Raw genomic sequence first — 11,378 nt, 5'->3', positions numbered from 1 at the left:
GTTTTTGTTTAACTTTTGACTGTCACATTTCCCTGTTTAAGTTCCCTAATAGGATCTTCCAAAACTACTTGTTTTCATTGCATGGAAATGCTTCACCACTTCCCTCAGATGGTGTTAATATGTGCATTTCATGGTATTTTCCTGGTTGTTACGTGAACAGTTTCCTTGGGGTAGGTTCTTTGTTGCCTCTCCTTCATGGGCTTTGCCTTCTTTATATATTTGGTAATTCTTGATTGTCATCTCATGTCTGAGAGGGTTGTGTACAAGCTCTGGGCTGTGATGGCTCCTGGTCAGGTCACTGGCCATGCAATGGCTTGGTGACCTTCAGGTGGCAGTGTGGGACTTGGGGAGGAGGCCTAAGGGATGCAGTTCCAGAGGACTTCAGAGCCTTGAAGTGATGTTATGAATTTATTAATCTATATTTATATCTGATGGGTTTGGTGCTGCGGGGGGTAAGTAAAATATTACAAAGGAGAATTCCAGTTTCAAGATGAAAGACAGAGGACAGGCTGAGATCACTTCCCAGCATTTAAAATTAAGTAACAATTTTCAGTTACACAGTAAATTTTCTGAATTTGTCTTTTTAAGAAATAACTTAGGTTAAATCAGCAACTGCATATCCTAAATAACAGAAGAAGTTAGGTATCATTGTTCCATAACATTCTATTAACAATATCTGAGTTTTTTGATCACCAATATATTTTTTTAGTCCCCAAACGCACCATCAATCAGAACTGAGGTCCACTCTTCCGCGGGACAAGTTGACTCTGACACTTGCAAGGGTAAGGAGTCTCTTGGTTTGAGAGCTGCTGGCCTCACTATGGCTCTCAGAGGCCACTTACAGGGAACCATGAGGGTGAAATGAGACAAGGTGTGTGACACGCTGAGCACAGTGGCTGGCATGCTGCGTGCTCTCAGTACTTGCTGGTTGCTCTTTTCTAAGGGGTGTTGATGGCTCTGAGCTGCAGAGAAGTGACCTCTTGGCGGGTCCTAAATGATTTGGTCCTCATCGCTCCCCGCGTCCTGCCAGGTACATTCAGAGCAACCTGGCTCAGACCTGGGCTTGTTGCTGCCACCTTGCTGGGGGTAGGGCTGGCTGGTGATGCTGGCCAGAGTGACCTGTCCCTAGGCCTCAACCCTCCCCTAGGCCAGGGGAAGGACCTGGCCTTCTGGGGACATTTGACAGGACTCACTCCTTGTCTTTGCTCCATGAATCTTCCCCTTCTCCCTCCTTCCTCCTGGCCTGGGAGGAGGTGGTCCATCTTCGTGTGTCCCTGTGTGCATGTGTGTGTGCTCTTTTTTTTATTAGCTGTACCAGAGGTTTCTGGTGGTGCTGGCTGACATCCAAGAGGTGAGGAAAAAGCCCTCAGTGTGGGAGCCACCCAGAGGGTGGAGCCCTGATCTCCTAACAGATGCTTGCCTTGCTAAGCTGGGCAGATTTAAGGCCCGTCCCTGTGGGATTGTCACTGCCACCACCCAGGGAGCAAGGGCGGGAGGGGAGGGGCAGAGTGAGCCAGTAGCCGAAGGCAGGTCTTCCCAGCCAGTGGCTGCTGTTCTCTGATATTCCTGAATGAGACATCGAGTTCCTCAGCCCTCAAGGTGCCTGGAAGGGCCTGGGGCGTTTGGAGCCCTCTTGGCCATCCTCCTCCAGCTCCCTGCAGACTTGTCCATTTACCCTAGTGATTCAGGTCAGTGACGTGGCGGCATAGGAGTACTGTAACGTGAAGGGGTGGGAAGTACAAGCTTAAGAGACCACCTGGCCTTCCTCAGACATGACATTCTTGCATTACCTGCTGGGATCAACAGCTGAGGCCACAACCTTCACACAAGCCCCTTTCCCTGCCCTCACCAGGCTGGCATGTGGCTCCCAGGGGTACCTGCAAAGTCTCACGCTCAGTGGAAGCCCCTGATGCCCTTAGCCTAGATGCCTCCTTTGCACCCCCCTTTCCTGATCTGTGCCTTCCTCTGAGCAAGAACTACTGCAGGCAGGTTGCCTTCTCAGGTCCCCCCTGATGCCCCATATGCTGGCTACGGAGGGGCCTGCATGTGATGGGGTCTGCATGTGACAGTGCCACTATCTGGAGGCTCCTTCTCTCATTCCCAGACTATGCCCAGTTTTGGGAATCTAGTCCTGAGCTGTGTCTGGACAAGCAGCTTCCCATCAGAACTCCCAAAGATGGCTTGCCAGGGGGTCAGGCTGACCCTAGGGAATTCAGGGGTGAGAGGCAGCGTGGGGCCCCAGGACCCAAGATCCCCTTTCACCGCGGGACAGCATGGCCAGGGACTTGCTGCCATAGCCTGCGCCAGCCTGAGGTCCTTATGTTTCCAGCTGCCCCAGAGGACATCACCCCTGTGCAGGTACCCTACTATGAGCTGGGAGGAGCCCAAGGCTGCAGGAATAGGGTGGGTGGGAAAAACAGCAGCCGGAGAGTAGGCTGGGCATCCAGGACTCTTCTGGAACCTGTTTGCTGTGTGGACTGATGTAGGTCTGGAGAGGTCAGGAAGGTGGGAAGAAGCAGCAAAGGTGACTGAGAAAGAGTGGGTGGTGCAGGAGGAGAAATACCAGGTTAGTGTGCTGTCCAGGAAGCCAGGGGAAGGAAGCATTTCAAGGAGGAGAACACCATCACCTGTGTCACATGCTGCTGAGACGTCAAGTAAGGTGAGGACTGAGAACTCATCCCTGGACTCGCCATGGGCTTTGACTGGGGGTCTTGACAAGAGCAGTTTGGTAGAGCAGCGGGAGAGAACCTGACTGGTTCGAGAAAACAAGAGGAGAAAAATTGGAGACAGTATAGGTAACAGAAGCAATTAGGAATAGGAATCAAGGTCATCAGCTGAGAGTTTGGAGGAGATTTATGGATGGTGGAGAAAGTATGACCAAGTTATTGGAGTGGCAGAGGGGAATGGACGAAGGACATGGACTAGGGCTGCTGGGCAACACAGGGACCCACTTGAGGCTCCTGGTCATGGGGTTAAAGTGAGTGCAGGTGCCAAGTGGTCCAAGAGTTGGATTCCACCAGGATTGACTGTTCCCCAGTGAGCGTAATGAAGCAAGAGATGGGCCAGTGGGTTAAGAGTGGGTGTCAGTGAATGGTTATAATGATGGACCATAGAACCAATGGCGTTCTCCTTACTCCTGGGAAAGGAAGATAAACAGCAATGGACCCCTTGGATTCTCAGGTGGGGACCAGCCCCCAGGTATTTCCAGTTCCAAACATGAAGGCCAGCCTGTGCCCAACCTGGAGGCCTCGTGGGGGGCTTCTGTGACTTGCTCCTAACCTCCTCCTCTTCTCCCCGAGGCAGGTGTCCAGGGCAGTAAACTCTTTTGACTTCTCCTCACATTGTTCTTTTTCCCACATGGTGTCCCAGGAGAAAGACTTTGACCGCTTGTTGTACCCATGGGACCACAGTACCATGCTGCGGACCTCAAGACTCCCTGATACAGCAGGGGTTAGGGGTGAAGGAGGCTGCCAGAGACTTTGAGGGCCACACTCTGTCCCTCTAAGGGCTGGAGATTTAACCCAATCTGTGCTGGGTACAGCCACACCCCTCCCTGGGCTGCTCTTCCCAGCTCTCCCAGGCCAGGGAGCTTCTATACGGGGACACAGTGAGTCACACTAAACTTAAAACTGGCTGCTGTCTTGTCACTTTGGGCTCCTCATGCTGATAGAGCAGCAGGCAAAGAAAGGAATTACTTACCATACTGGTAGGGGTAATTGGTTCTGATCATCAGGACCTAGAGCTGCTGCTATAGAACGAGAGCAGGGAGGATTATGTTTGGCATCAGATGATCCTTGATTTTCTCACACAAAGTTTTAACTGTAAAATGGGCAATTATAGCAACCATGGTCTGATAATAGCGTGGTAACCCGAACTCCAGATCCCTCAGGGATGAGGGTCTGGGACACCCCACCATGAGAGCTGCTTGGACCAGCAAAAGTGCTGGCTCAGGGGGAGGAGAAACTAGAATGGGGGATGGAGGGGGAAGATGACAGTATCAGCTACAGATTTGGGACCAATTGTGGCAGCACAAGCTGTATTCCACTAACTCTTCTCTTGTATGTGTCCCCAGAAATTGTGACCGACCAGAATCCTGGAAAAGCTGTTCCTGGATTGAGTGAATTTAATGTGGGAAGCAAGTGGATCTGAGTGGTGCAGGAGATGGACTGTAGTGGATGCTATTGGTGCCCTACCCAGATTCAGACCAGTGCACCCATCCTCCAGCTGCTGGAATGGTTAGTTGCTAATGGCTCACAGGTAACTCCTCCAGAGATTTACCTTTGGCTGAATAAAAGCCCCCTTACCTGCTGTGTCAGTGAGGCTTCTCCAGAGAAACAAAACCAGTTGGAGAGGGCGGCAGGAGGAGGGGAGCTGGGAATTGGCGCATGTGATTGTGGGGTGTGACAAGTCTGAAATTTGTAGAGAGGCCATTAGGCTGGAAACTCAGGCAAGAGTTGATGTTCCAGTCTTGGGCAGAATTCCTGCTTCTTTGGGAAAACTCAGTTTTTGCTCTTCAATTGATTGAATGAGGCCCACCCACAATACTCCTTTATCCAAAGTCAACTGATTATAAATTAGTTACATCTACAAAATATCTTCATATCAACATCTAAACTAACGTTTGACCAAACAAGTGGGCACCATAGCCCGGCCAAGTTAACGCATAAAATTAACCACACACCCAAGGAAGTGATGTTCTCACTCATACCCCCAACTCTGGGGTAGCCCACAGTCAACACCCAACAGACACAGAAGTTCAGAGAACCAGGCCCCTTGCTTCAAAATGGAAACAATCTGGTGTCATTTGTGCTGCAGAAGTCTCCAAAGGATCGGCCTGAAGCTAGACTGCAACTTAGAGCACATTTTTGTTGAGCTACTTTTCCTGCCCTGATTCCCCTCACTGCCAGTCTCCTGAGAGGATTTCCTCTATAAAACAAGTGCATCCAAATCCCTGTCTCAGGCTCTGCTTCTAAGGAACCAAATCCTAGACACTGTCATGGTTAATTTTATGTGTCAACTTGGAGAGTGTTTTTGGATGAGATTAGCATTTAAATTTGAGTAAAGCAGATTGTCCTTCATAATGTGGGTGGGCCTCATCCAATCAGTTGAAAGCCTGGCTGGAACAAAGAGACTGGCTTCCACAAGTGAGAGGGAATTCTTCAGCCAGCTGCCTCAGACTTCATGAGCATCATTGGCTCTCTTGGGTCTCCACTCTGCAGTTTGTGGACTTGCCAGCCTCCATAATTGCATGAGCCAATTCCTTATAATAACTCACTTTATATATATATATATACAACCTATTAGTTCTGTTTCTCTGGGGAACCCTAATAACAGATACAAACTATTTACCGAAAGTTAATCTCAAGGCTCAAGGAGCGGCCTGAGCAACTAGTGCCCCAACAGGAACCATCTTTATGTCTTAGGGTAGTGAGCATGTGTTCCTTTACTTCACCATTATGCAGCCAAAGGAGATAGGCAGCTGTGGGTCTGCTCAGGTGTTGGAATACTCAGCTTCATGTTGAAGGGGCTTGTCTTTGGGATTTATCAATCAGCCCTACCTCCTATATTTCTCATAACTAAACCAATCCCATGGAAGTTCCTGCCACAAGCCCATGCACCCCATTCCTTATTCTGGCTCTGCAATTCAGGGTGTGTTTGCACCTTGGTATGTACACTCTGAACTGTCTCTGAGCTCAGGCATCGCCTGCATCCTTGCTTCTCTACCTGCCCCTACTGCTTGATCTTCATTGCTTTTGGCAGTCCTTCCAGATATTTTGTGGGTTGGGATTCAAATGTCTTTCAGTTTCATCAGAGGTGGAGTTTGTGTTTCTGTTATTATTTTCTCATGTCGCTTTTGGAAGACTTCCAAGGGGAGAAGGAAAAATGCTTAATTTACTTCATCATTTAAAAATCTTGTAGGATTTTTGAATGTTTGCAAATCTGATGTGTATGAAGTAGTATCTTACTGTGAATTTAATTTGCATTTCCCTGAATACTAGTGAAGTTGAACGTATTTTTTGTGTGTTTCTTGGCTATTCTCGTTTGCTCTTCTGTGATGTGCCTGTTTATATACTCTGCCCATTTTCTCTATTCAGTTCTTTGTTTTTTTCTGACTGATTTGTTAATGTATAAAGATACTTTTTGATTCCAGTACTTTTTTGGCTAAATATATTGCAAATATCTTCCCTCAGTCTGTAGCTTATTTTTTCAACTTTGGAAGGTGTCTTTTATTAAAAAGAAGTTTTGTATTTGAATTACATTTTAATATAATTGAGTATATGATTGTTTTCCTTTATGGTCTGTGGTTTTTGTTTCTTGTTTAAGAAATCCCTTTTTATTCTGATGTTGTAAATATCAAACTCTTTACTTTTAAATATAAGACCTAAATTATGTTTTTGCCAGCACCATTTAATGGATAGTTCTCTCCCCTCTGATCTACACTGCCAATTTTCTCATCTAACAATTTTCCAAATATGTGTGGATCTGTTTCTGGACTCCATGATCTGCTGTATTTGTCCAGTTGTCTACTCCTGCACCAAGACTCAGCTATAATTAATTTATAGTAAAGCAAATCCCCTTCCTGTTCTTCTTTAGAATTGTCTTGGCTATTATTGTTTTTTGACCTTCTCTCTATATATTTTAGATTCAGCTTGTCAAATTTCATTGAAAACCCTTCTGGGATTTCGTCTGGAATGTCATTAAATGTATAGATTATTTTTGGAAAGAATTGACATCTTTAGATATGGAGTCTTTCTATCTAGGAAAGTCTTTCCTGTTTTGGGGTTTTTTTTTTTGTTTTTTGGTCTTTCTTGGTGCCTTTCAAATGCACTTTTAAAATTGTGTCTATTCCTTGAATTCTTGATAAGACTTGCCATCAAACAATCTGGGTCTTGAGTTTTATTTTTGTTGTTGTTAGATTTTTAATTATTAATTCATTTCTAAAAAAATCCCAGATGCCAAGAATGAAGCACAAGGTACTTGGGTTAGAGCTAGAGACTCTATGAGTATGAACTTATGTTTAACTTTATATAGATACTGATAGACACATGTAGAAATAATTATGGATATGTGTACATACATGGATTAATATATATTAATATATAATATATATTATATACACACAGGTTTATATATACATATGTAATATTTTTAATATATATTACATATACATATACATTTGAGCAACAAAACAACTAACATAGTATTTATAACCCAAAGCATAAATAAATATCCATAAGTTCACACAGGTGTAAATAAATGATTGAATAAATAAGTCAGTGAGAGAGAGAGGCAAATCAATCTTCAATGCAGAAGAATTCCAAATGATTTATATAGATACTCCCTTCTAAAGGAGATGGAATATAACTCCCACTTCTTAAGTGTGGGCTATGCTTAGTGACTTAGTTCCAAAAAGGACAGTATGAAAAGTGGGAATAAAGTAAATTACAATAGAGAAGATAGACAAACATTATGTCAGCAAGGTGATCAAGGTCAACAGCAGCAATAATGAGGCACCTTGATAGTATTAACCCTTCATGTGATGTGAGGAAAATGGTACTTTGCCTCTGCAATGTTTCTCCCCAAAAGCCATAACCCTAGTCTAATCACAAGAAGAACATCAGGCAGATCTCAATAGAGGGACATTCTACAAAATACCTGACCAGTACTCCTCAAAACTGTCAGGGTCGTCAAAACCAAGGAAAGTCTGAGAAACTGTCACAGCCAAGAGGAGGCTAAGGAGACGTGACTATTAAATGTAATGTGGTATCTCAGATGAAATCTTGGAACAGAAAAAGGACATTAGGTAAAAATCAAGGAAGTCTGAATAAAGTATGGATTTTGTTAATAATAATGTATCAACATTGCTAATTAATTGTAACAAATGTACTGCACAAATGTGAGCTGTTGATAACAGGGAACACTGGGCACATGGTATATGAACACTCTGTATTGTCTTCACAGTTTTTCTGTTCTAAAAAGTAAGGTTTTTTAAAATAAGTTTACTCTATGTTTCCATTTGGGAATGTGTTTTTTTTAAAATATAATTTTCAAATCATAGATTTTTTTAAAATAGATTTATTTATTTATTTTTGGCTGCACTGGGTCTTCGTTGCTGTGCGCGGGCTTTCTCTAGTTGCGGCGAGCGGGGGCTTCTCTTCCTTGCGGTGGCTTCTCTTGTTGTGGAGCACGGGCTCTAGGCACACGGGCTTCAATAGCTGTGGCTCAAAGGCTCTAGAGGGCAGGCTCAGTAGTTGTGGCTCACAGGCTTAGTTGCTCGGAGGCATGTGGGATCTTCCCGGACCAGGGCTCCAACCCATGTCTCCTGCATTGGCAGGTGGATTCTTAACCACTGCGCCACCAGGGAAGCCCAAATCATGGATTTTTAAAGGCATGCTCTGTAAATTTTTATCTCTGTATTAATGAAAAGTGTTTAAAGGTCGAGCCTGGGAGGCAGAGCCTTGAGAAAGGGCTAGCATGTGTATTTCAGGCTATAGGCAACATTCTTTTACAAAGTTGCAGAGCCAGCATGACTAAACACAGGCAGCTAGAGCTAAAGAAATAGATCCAGTATGAAGTCAGGTTTGTTCTTCTCTGTTACACTATGTCTTTAAAATTTTGAGGCTTATCATAAAGCCTCATTCATGATCAGTGTTTGTAAATTTTCCATTGTGCTTCAGAAGAACATACATTCCTTAAATGTAGTGGATGTAGGGGTCTATATATGTCCCGTAAATAAAGCTTGTTAACTTTGTTATTCAAATCTTCTATATTCTTTTTTTTTTAAAGAGTCTGTGCATTTTTTTAAAATTTTATTTAATTAATTTATGTATTATATTTGGCTGCATTGGGTCTTCGTTGCTGCGCGTGGGCTTTCTCCAGTTGCGGCAAGCGGGGGCTACTCTTCGTCATGGTGCATGGGCTGCTCATTGCGGTAGCTTCTCTAGTTGCGGAGCACAGGCTCTAGGTGCGTGGGCTTCATTAGTTGCGGCACGCAGGCTCAGTAGTTGTGGCTCACGGGCTTAGTTGCTCCGCGGCATGTGGGATCTTCCCGGACCAGGGCTCGAACCCGTGTCCCCTGCATTGGCAGGCGGATTCTTAACCACTGCGCCACCAGGGAAGCCCTCAAATCTTCTATATTCTTAATAATATTTTGTGTATTTTACTTACCTATTGGTGAGAGAGACGTGATTGTGGATTTATCAATATCCTTGAAATTTTGTCAAGTTTTGCTTAGAATATTTTCAGGCGTGTTATAGTGAGAGAGACGTGATTGTGGATTTATCAATATCCTTGAAATTTTGTCAAGTTTTGCTTAGAATATTTTCAGGCATGTTATTTAGGTACATGCAAGTTTCAAACTGTCATATCTTCCTGGTGAATTATTCCTTTTATCTTTACATAGCAATTATCTTTATCCCTAGTGACTTTTACATTAAAGTCTCTTTTGTCTATATGTACACCAGTTTTCTTATGATTAGTGTTTGCCTGGTGTAGCTTTCTCTAGTCTCTTATTTTCAACTTTTTTGTGTTATGTTTTCAGTGTACCCTTGAAAACAGCCATAGGTGGTTTTTTAAGAAACTCTAGACTGACACGCTCCCTTTTAAAAATATTTTATTGTGATAAACTTCAATCATACAGAAAAGTAAATTTATGCTTTTAAATTGATGGATTTAGTCCATTAATATTTATCGTGATTTTTGAAATATTTGGATCCATTACTGCTATCTTATTTTGTGCCTTCTATTCACTCTTCTTTTTCTAAGTTTTCCTGAATTCCTTCTGATTCTTTTTTTTCTCCCTGTCTATTGTTTTGGGGTTTATATGCTCTATTTCTTTTTTTTTTTTTTTAAAGGAATTCCTTTATTTTTATTATTTATTTATTTATTTATTTATTTATTTATTTTTAGCTGTGTTGGGTCTTTGTTTCTGTGCAAGGGCTTTCTCTAGTTGCAGCAAGCGGGGGCCACTTTTCATCGCGGTGCACAGGCCTCTCACTATCGCGGCCTCTGTTTTTGCGGAGCACAGGCTCCAGACGCGCAGGCTCAGTAGCTGTGGCTCACGGGCCCAGTTGCTCCACGGCATGTGGGATCTTCCCAGACCAGGGCTCGAACCCGCGTCCCCTGCATTGGCAAGCAGACTCTCAACCACTGTGCCACCAGGGAAGCCTTATATGCTCTATTTCTGTTCTTTTTGTAGGTATCCCCAAATTTTAAACTGTTTACTTAAATTCACCAAGTTTAAAGTTAATTTCTTTACTCTCCTCCAGAGCAATACCAAGGTCCTCAGAATGTTTTAGCTCCAGTCACATCTTCCTATTTCACTTGTCATTGTTCTGTGTTTTACTTCTTTTTTATTCCCTACATTAGTCATCATCAAGATTATTATTTTTATAGTCAATATTTTGGTTTACCATATGTTTACTAACTTATTTTCCCAGCAATGCTTCTTGCATTTCATCCTTTGTTCTTTTTCGTTCTTCCTGGAGTAAATCTTTAGAAGAGCTTGGTGAGGATTGTTGGTGGTTCAGTTGATTTTGATCTGATGAGTTCTTCATTTAATACTGAGTCTCAAATAATAGTTAGGCTGAGTTAAAATTCTCATTTGGCAGTTTTTTCTCTCAGCAGTTTGAAGATATTTTACTTTCTTCTGGCTTCTATTACTGCTATCGAAAAGCCCACTCCAGCCTAATTGCCTAGTTGTAGGCAACTTCTCTCTCTTTCCTGAGGGCTTTTATCTTTTGTTCTTTATCTTTGGTGTTCTGCAGTTACACTACAATATGTCCAGGATGAATATTTTTATTTGTCCTCCAGATTTGTTGTGATTCCTGCATAATAGCTTATAATAGTAATAGCTAATATCTATTGAGCATTAGCTCTGCACCAGGTACTATCCAAAGTACTTTAAAATGTTAACTCATTTCATATTCACAACAATACTATTATCACCCCCATTTTATAAGTGATTTAAGTATCTTGTCCAAGTTGCACAATGGTGAATATTGAAGGTAGGATTGGAAACTTGGCTTTTCCCAGTGCTTCCCATGGGCTTCCTGGGGCTCATGAATTGCTTTTCTGCTTAAGCCAGTTGGAGTTTAGTTTCTCATACTTGCAACTGAAAAAAATCCTGCCTAATCTGTTGGGCAGCTGGGTGGACACTGCTGCTACTTATTGAAATAGGAAACCCAGGAGGTAAAAGCTTCTCTTTTGGAAATAGTAGGCACAGCATAGTGTTACCTTATTGAGGAACCTGTTGGGTGTATTTTTGGATGTCAGGAAGTTTCAAAACCATGTCTGGAGCTTGCTGTTGCTGTACCCACAAATATCTCCTGCCCATGTGGCCTCTCCTGGAACTGAGCATCTAAAGAGAATGAATTGCT

The 11,378-nt window shown here is 43.3% G+C and overlaps 1 protein-coding gene across 1 annotated transcript in view; it reads left to right on the top strand.

Annotated features, from left to right (window-relative positions):
* Window positions 1-112: 112 nt before the first annotated feature.
* PLA2G4D (phospholipase A2 group IVD) overlaps window positions 113-11,378 on the top strand; it is a 53,484-nt gene continuing 42,218 nt past the window's right edge. The window contains exon 1 of the mRNA XM_082453119.1: window positions 113-4,235. The gene's annotated coding sequence lies outside the window, so the exon portion shown is untranslated. The remainder of the gene's footprint in view (window positions 4,236-11,378) is intronic.

Source organism: Balaenoptera physalus (assembly GCF_965194825.1).
Source record: "Balaenoptera physalus genome assembly, chromosome: 2".
Classification (NCBI taxonomy): Eukaryota; Metazoa; Chordata; class Mammalia; order Artiodactyla; family Balaenopteridae; genus Balaenoptera; species Balaenoptera physalus.
The sequence above is the reverse complement of the archived record's forward strand: the minus strand, read 5'-3'. Positions and strand labels throughout refer to the sequence as shown.